At 52.8% G+C, this 7500-nt stretch overlaps 1 protein-coding gene across 3 annotated transcripts in view; it reads left to right on the top strand.

Moving 5' to 3' along the window:
• The window catches only part of Utx (Utx histone demethylase), a 142494-nt gene that overhangs the window by 120139 nt on the left and 14855 nt on the right, over positions 1-7500 (top strand). Inside the window, exon 1 of one of the 3 annotated variants that reach the window (XM_043016518.2) lies at positions 3761-4497. The exons of 1 other annotated variant lie outside the window; for it this stretch is intronic. The gene's annotated coding sequence lies outside the window, so the exon portion shown is untranslated. Of the gene's footprint in view, positions 1-3760; positions 5504-7500 lie in introns of those variants that run through there. One more of the 3 variants, XM_043016519.2, reaches the window with a different exon arrangement.

Below are 7500 nucleotides of genomic sequence, written 5' to 3'. Positions count from 1 at the left end.
GCGGTCGGTGCCACATCTTGGCGTATGATCACTGGCCTACACTAATGTCTGGCACTTCAGGTATTTCGGGGGCGAGGCACTGTGCCACGGCGCTGCGATCCTCGGCGTTCACGTACTATCATCCGGTAGTAAGTACCACGCCCCCCCCCCCACACACACCTCACTCAGTCGTACTCACTCACCCGCCCCCCCTTGCCCCAGCGTGCACAGCGACGTGACATATGGGCGTTATGTGGGCACATAGGAAATATTATTGGTAATGAGCGGGCGGCGAGAGCGACCACCTGCCGGCATTGTGCGGTGCATTGTGGAGTGGGAGTCGAGCGGGACTCTTGGGGGGCCATACAACTGGTGGCGGCCCGGCAGGGTTATCGTGTTACCTCAGGGAAGGGGGGAGGGGGATGGTGGGTGGGTGGGACGAGGGGAGAAGGGAGAGGAAAAAGAGAGGAAGGGGGAGGGAGAAGAGAGGGGTGTAGTTACTCCTGGCGCGTCACCACCTCCCTCCCTCACTTCGTTCTTCTGTTCCATACTTGCTGGCTGGTTACAACTCGGAGGGAGAAAGAGTCGCCTTGCAAGCCGTCGCCAGAGTTCGAAGTGCGGGGACTCTTCGGCTGCGACCTCGGGCGTTCTTCCTCCCTTCCCCCTGAGGGGTCACGGGAGAACAGTAATAGGATGGATACGGAGGATATGACAGGATGTTTTTTAATGTTTTATAGAGTGCGGGTCAAACACCGGCAGCACGACGGTGACCTTCGCTTAGAGCTGGTCAGCCCTGGCGACGAGGCGGGGAGCAACTACGCTTCGCTTACGTAATGAGAGAAAGATGCTCTTGTATCAGGAGCCTCACGCGAAGGATTCAATGGAAAGAGTCGTGTATATGTTTGCATGCATGCAAACATACATAGATCTGTAAATATGTATGATATGGGTACATATGTACATAATGTGTGATCACACACACACACACACACACACACACACACACACACACACACACACACACACATATCATATGTTTCTCTTTTGTATCGTGCCATATTCCCTCCTCCCGGGTATCGCGTTACGGAAGTTGCGGCGACACGGCGTTCGAGCGACGGTCTATGGGGCTCGGCGTGCAGCGTGGATGCCCGGGCGAGAGACAGACGGAGGCGGGGGCGAAGGCGAAAGGGGGGAGGGTGTCGTGCTGGCGAAGCGACTGAAAGACTACAGGTGACAAAGGCAGCAGGCAGCGAGACACAAAGGGGACGCATGACAAAGGTGAGAGCAGCGATTGTCGTGGACGTTTTCGCCGCCGCCGCTACTATTGTTGTCGTCGTCGACGTCGTTGCTGCTGCTCTTGTGCTTTGTTGTGCTTGTCAATAGTCCCTCTTCCAAGTCGCGTGCTCGCCTCCCATCTGCCCGCCCCCCTCCTCCCCTATTGTGATGATGCAGGATCGTCAACACTACCCCCCCCCCCTTATCCTATCCCTCTTCCTCTCCTCCCCCATAACTCTTTGTTGACGACACCGCGGGACATGTTTTGTTGCGGAGAGTGTATTTGGGATGGGGAGGAGTTAAGGGGCATCGGGCACCGTGGTCAGTCCGCGACGCCGCCCGCATCGGCCACCTTTTGTGCATCGCTACTTGTTCTCAGGCCGTGGGTGACTGCCCCCTCGGTGTCCGGCGCTAATTTGATGGACGCTGACCAAATATTTAACTGGGAGAGGATGTGTCTTTTTGGAGGAGGTGGGGCATTCCCGTAGAGTGTTGCGAAGTGCAGCGGCGGCGGCGTTCTGCGGGCGCCCTGGGGGAGGAGGGCCAAGGCGATGCACTTGCACGATTGCCACGATTCCGGATCTGAGACCGGACGTTCCAGGGAAGAACGTCTCTCTCTCTCTCTCTCTCTCTCTCTCTCTCTCTCTCTCTCTCTCTCTCTCTCTCTCTCTCTCTCTCTCTCTCTCTCTCTCTCTCTCTCTCTCTCCCCTCCCCCCTCCCCCCCCTCCCCTCCCCTCTCCCTCTCCCTCTCCCTCTCCCTCTCCCTCTCCCTCTCCCTCTCCCTCTTTCTAACACACTCACTTTCACTCTCTGGCTAACTCCTTCCCTTCTCTGTCCTTCTCCTTGTTTCCCAGATTCCTCCGCAGCCATTTCATTCCCCGTGGTCGGGGTCTGCAGAGGGCATCCGAGGGCATCTGAGGTCCTTCGGGTGCAAGGATCCTCAGGTTGCGGCGTGGGAGGAGTCGCGGAATGTGTGGAGCCAACCAACCTGCTCCGTCCTCGCTCTCTCTCGCTCACACGGCCTGCATTCCTGCACTTCCGGCCACTTGGATCGCCACGACGCTCGCCGCTGCCCATTGATTTCGTATCCGGTGCACGAACGCACTCTCGCTCTCGCCCTCATCCTCATCCATATCCTCACCCTCACCCTCATTCTCTTTATTTCTTCTCCCCCCCTTCCTTATTTACTCTCCCTTTCTCTCCCACTCCCACAGTCACACTCACTCACATTCGCACGCAAAATGTTGGGATGGTGTTTGCTTTGGCGAAGGCCCGAGACGTCATTTGGTCCGAGGTGAAAGATGGAAACACAGGAGGCATGTCTCGCGATGACGGTTCGCGAGTCCAAGCAAGCAAGAGCGGAAGAGAGAGGAAAGAGAAGGTGGTAGCGAGAGGGGGAGAGGGAGAGGCAGGACGAACGGATGCGATGATGGTTTTGCTTACGTAATGCGTGGAGTTGTGACGTCTGTGTAGTGAGAAAAGAGAGGAAAATAAAAGCAACAAAACAGAACGCCAGGGGACGTATTTTTTTGCAAGTTGGAAATAAGACCTGGCGACAGCGAGTTAAAGTAAAGGGCGGAGGGACACGAATTGCAGTATGAAAACAATGTTAACCCGACTTGGCTCCCGTGTAATAATGCTTGCGATAAGCCTTGCCATTGACCTAATTACGGCGGTGAATTTGGGTCCACGCTCCAATCGGCCAGCGGGGACCTTTTTTCCCTTTCGTTTGTTTGTTGGTGAACTCGGCCAGTTTTCTGTTTTCCTTTTTGTTGGGAATTTCCTTCGACATAGGTTCGCGGATTCTTTATCGCGTCCCGCAGCCGTCTAATGGCCTTGAGATTATCGAAGGTATTTTTCTCTTCTTTTTTTTTTCTTTCTTTTTTAAGTTGTGGGATAGATTAGATAATGGGGACGCTCTTCTTCTTACAACGGGGTTGATATCTGGTGCATTTTATTATCTCTTAAAAGTTTTTTTCCGTGAAATAATCGGGGGAAATTTTCGATGTTCTTGCGAGGAAAAGAAGTATTCTGTTGCTGCAAGAACTATTCTCCCAGCTAGCTCTTGGATGGGCAATATTCGATTCGTTTTCTGTCTGTCTCATACTTGTCAATTGAATCATATTTTATTTGCGCGAACAAGATGCCCGTTGGCAGAAAAGCAGTGGAGTGGGATGTGGACTCCGTATACCCAGGGGGAGAGACCAGCTCCCCGCCCTCCCCAGCACCACCACCACCACCTCACCTGGGGATCAATACGCTCTACACAACCACTCGCTTCACCAACACCCGCACCGCCCTGCCAGCCGTACGAGCCTCACGTCCCCGCTCTCCCACCTCGAAATAGCAACAACCAAGTTGGGAAATGCAACTCCGGGCCCATTTTTGGTTCTTGTGGAAGTCCCTTTAGTCCTCCCTTCCGAAGGACAGGAACACCTATGTCAGGGAAGGCCCGAAGGACTCGTGAGGGCTACGAAGTGTGGAGTGCGAGGGGGCCGGCCGGGCTAGAAAGTTTCTGTTTGGCTCGGCGGCAGCGTGTTCGGGGACCGTTCAGTGTGGCTGGAGGAAGGATCGGAAGCGGAGAGGAGCGAGAGCGAAGGTCTGGCGTGGACCGCGGGGACGGGACAAGGACCCTAGAGAATGTGCACGTGTGCAGTGACGCGTGCAACACTGCCAGAAACTGGGAGTGCTTAACCCACCCTCGTGTGTCTCAAGTTCGAGCTTGTAGTGAAAGAAAGGGGCACGAGAGAGAGCTGGATAAAGAGGAATAAGCAGGGACTGAGAGAGAGAGAGGCTGGAATCGGGGAGTTGAGTGACCGTGCGGCGTGTGTTGTTCGCTCGTGCTCCGTTACGGGACAAAGACCGAAATATCTAGTATACTCTGACTGCCACCGTCTGAAAACATACAAGATAAATTTATTAAAATTGTGATACATCTCTATCGTGAAAATCTACCGTGACTCTTCGACTGTGAATCCATTCGGTCGTTCTTGACTGCATCCCAACAACACTGCCATTACCTTGATCTCCTGTGAATGCTCAAGTCAAGACGAGTTCTACCAAATGTAACGTGTCATAACACCACTGCCAATGTGTAAATAAGTCTTCAGGGATTCTATACTGCCATCTGATACTGCCAGCGTATATATACTTGTATACATAAATAGAGATATCGAGTGTTTATTCAAGATAAGTTGCATCGCCGAAGGACTTTCACGCCACCGGGAGACTATCAGGTTCAAGGTACGTATGAACTCGAGCAAACATTTTCTGAGTCAAGGAAGAGGTCGAAAGAGCAAGCTGTGCGAATAGGCGTTAGCGCACCGCAAGCGGCTTACGTGATATTTAAGAGGAGACGCCAGCTCCAACCTGGCAAGTCTAATCGCTGAGCGGCGAGAACGGGCGACTCTTGGCAACGTCGCGTCGGGGCATCGACACGGGGTGATAAATCTTGTATGGCTGTTGCATTGGTGCAACATCTGTGTGATTGAGTTTAGGCATGACATGATGGCTTTGGAACAAGTAAAGGTCCGTTGAAAGGGAGGAAAGACCGTGGTTTAGAGCCGAGGCAGGGCGAAACTCGTGGTGCTGTGCGTATGGGTAGGGCGGACGTGGCAACGCTGCCTTGTGTCCATAGACAAGCCCATCTCCTGCCATCGAATTTTCGCTAAATACGGGAAACTCAAGTTTAATGGAAGATCTTTTTCTTTTTACCGTTAAGGGAAACTATAGAGAACACATTAAGTTTGGTACTAGTTAAGGTAGATTCATGTTTTCGTTTTCATTTCCGAAGTTGGGCTTTAAAAGGCAGGCTATTTTTTGTGAGTGCGTTTAGGAGTAGTCATGTAACAAGCGACGCGCGCGGGGTGCGGACTACGCTTTTTTTTCTTTTTTTTTTCCCCAAGACAACAATGCACATAAAACGTTCACACTTGAGTATTACATTTACATACTACTAGCCCACATAAATAAATGAAGCCGGATTTCTGCTCGCCAAAACGAGTCCTAAAACAGAATGCGACTGCGGACCAGGAAATGTGGCTGTTATATGTCTAACGGCCGTTCGGAGCGTTTCCCTGGTGGAGGACGTGGTCACGGGGAGATAGGCCTACACATGCCGGCTGGCTTGACCCTCGGGCCCCTTCCTTCCCAGCCACCTCTCCCGCCCTCACAGGCCACGCCGAGGGCTCTCTCAACGCCGCTGGAACTACCGCCATTGTCGTCGTCATTTTTGTCTTCTGTTAACAGCGTAACTATCGTCACCATTGCCGTCACCATCATTTAGTTAGCCTCGCCCGCCTGAGTAGGGTGGCTGTGTTTGCTTTCCTGTATCATTCTTCCGCTCTTTTTCTGGCGAGGGCATTGTGCCGCGAGGGAACTTTCCCGCGATGTTCACATTTAATTCGGCGGAAAACAAACGAATGGACAGATTTTTAATTGCTTTAGCGAGTGTTCCAGACGCTGTTTTTGTGTCGGTTTCTTATTTTGATTATGTAATTGTATTAATTCTCGTGTATCACGTTGGTATGCTGCGTTTACAATTATTACTAGAATTTTACCAAAATAGTCTTCATTTTCCCTAAATTTCGATATCTTCGAAGGGATTTAAAAACGCATCGACGCGCCTTTCATCTCCGCGCGAAGGAAGTTTTATCGGATGTAGGGGAGGGGTAGAGGGAGACGGGGGGGAGGGGGGCATCGTTCGAGGCTTAATGGAACCGCGACGACCGGATGCTCGCGCTTCCGGTTGAGACAAGGCCAGGCAGGTGAACTTGTCATCCGTCGCGGATCCTGCGGCCGCGGGGGACCCCTGTGCTTGCGGTGATATTCTGGGGGGGGGGGGTCGATGGTGTAGATGTATGTCCACGTGTGCTTGTACATTCGTTTAAAAGAATGAATGTATGCTTCTCTGCGGAGGGTCGACGATGTAGATATATGGGTGCTTGTGTGTTCGTTAAAAATGTGATCGCATATACTTTGTGTATTTATAATGTGTAATTGTGCCTGATTGATTATCTAGATATGATATGTAGATTTGGATGTATAAGTTTACGTGTGGGTGCACTCGTCGCCAGATGAAAATCAAACTGGCAAATATAAGGATCGCCACAGAAGGAAATGTTGATTATTGCTCTCCCATGTTCTTAATTTGTGTTTTCCCCATTGGGCTGTTCTTCGGATGTTACTATTTTTGGAACTTATTTTAGTTCACATTGCCTCTGCTCTTAAGCCACAAGTTAAATTTTTGTCACGCACGTTGAGTTGAGAGTGTGGGAGTGAAATAGTACATGACGTATCGGTATATAACAATATTTAACAAGATAAAAATTTACTTTTATTAGTGTGAGTGAGTGAGTGAAGATGTTTGTGAGAAGCGCGCGGGCTCCCTCTTGCGGATTTCAAGGTTGCCCGACGCACCAGGTAAGGCTAATGGTAATAAGGCCTTTTACGTTGACGCGAATGGGAGCGGAGGCTTTTTACCTGGCGAAGGGGACGTACCCAATCGCCCCCTTGCCCCCCCACCCCCCACCCCGCCCCCGTCTACCTGTGTGCCAGGGTCCATCTATCTCTCTGTCTACACTTCTGTATCCCCTCCCCCACCACCATTTCTTGCTCTCTCCTCTCTCCCTCCCTCCATCCCCATCCCTCTTCCCATCCCTCTCTCACTCTCCCCATCCCTATCCCTCTCCCCCATCCCCATCCCTCCCCCCCTCTCTCTCTCTCTCTCTCTCTCTCTCTCTCTCTCTCTCTCTCTCTCTCTCTCTCTCTCTCTCTCTCTCTCTCTCTCTCTCTCTCTCTCTCTCTCTCTCTCTCTCTCACCCACCCACCGCTCAGCTGTTGCCGCCACCGCCCGCGCAGGGTCACTGACACCCTCGCTCGACACGCCACCGACAGCCCGCCCGCCTTCCCTCCCTCCCTCCCTGTCCCCTCTTTGCCATCCCTCCCTCCTTCCCTTTCTTCCTCCCTCCCTCTTCCCCCCTCCCCTACTTCCCTCCCTTCACCTCCTCCTCCCCCTCCCCCTCCCCCCTTACTCCCTTTCCCTCCTCCTCCCGTCACTCCCTTCCCCCTCCTCCTCCTCCCGTCACTCCCTTCCCCCTCCTCCTCCTCCAATCACTCCCTTCCTCCTCCTCCTCTTCCTCCCCTTCCTCCTCCCCTTCCTCCTCCTCCTCCGCCTCCCCTTCCACCTCCTTCTCTGCCTCCCCTTCCTCCTCCTCCTCCGCCTCCCCTTCCTCCTTCCTTGTCACG

This window comes from Penaeus japonicus, unplaced genomic scaffold, assembly GCF_977035675.1.
Source record: "Penaeus japonicus unplaced genomic scaffold, GWHDUDI00000001_assembly GWHDUDI00000018, whole genome shotgun sequence".
NCBI classification, from domain to species: Eukaryota; Metazoa; Arthropoda; class Malacostraca; order Decapoda; family Penaeidae; genus Penaeus; species Penaeus japonicus.
This window is presented reverse-complemented; position numbering and strand designations above follow the sequence as displayed.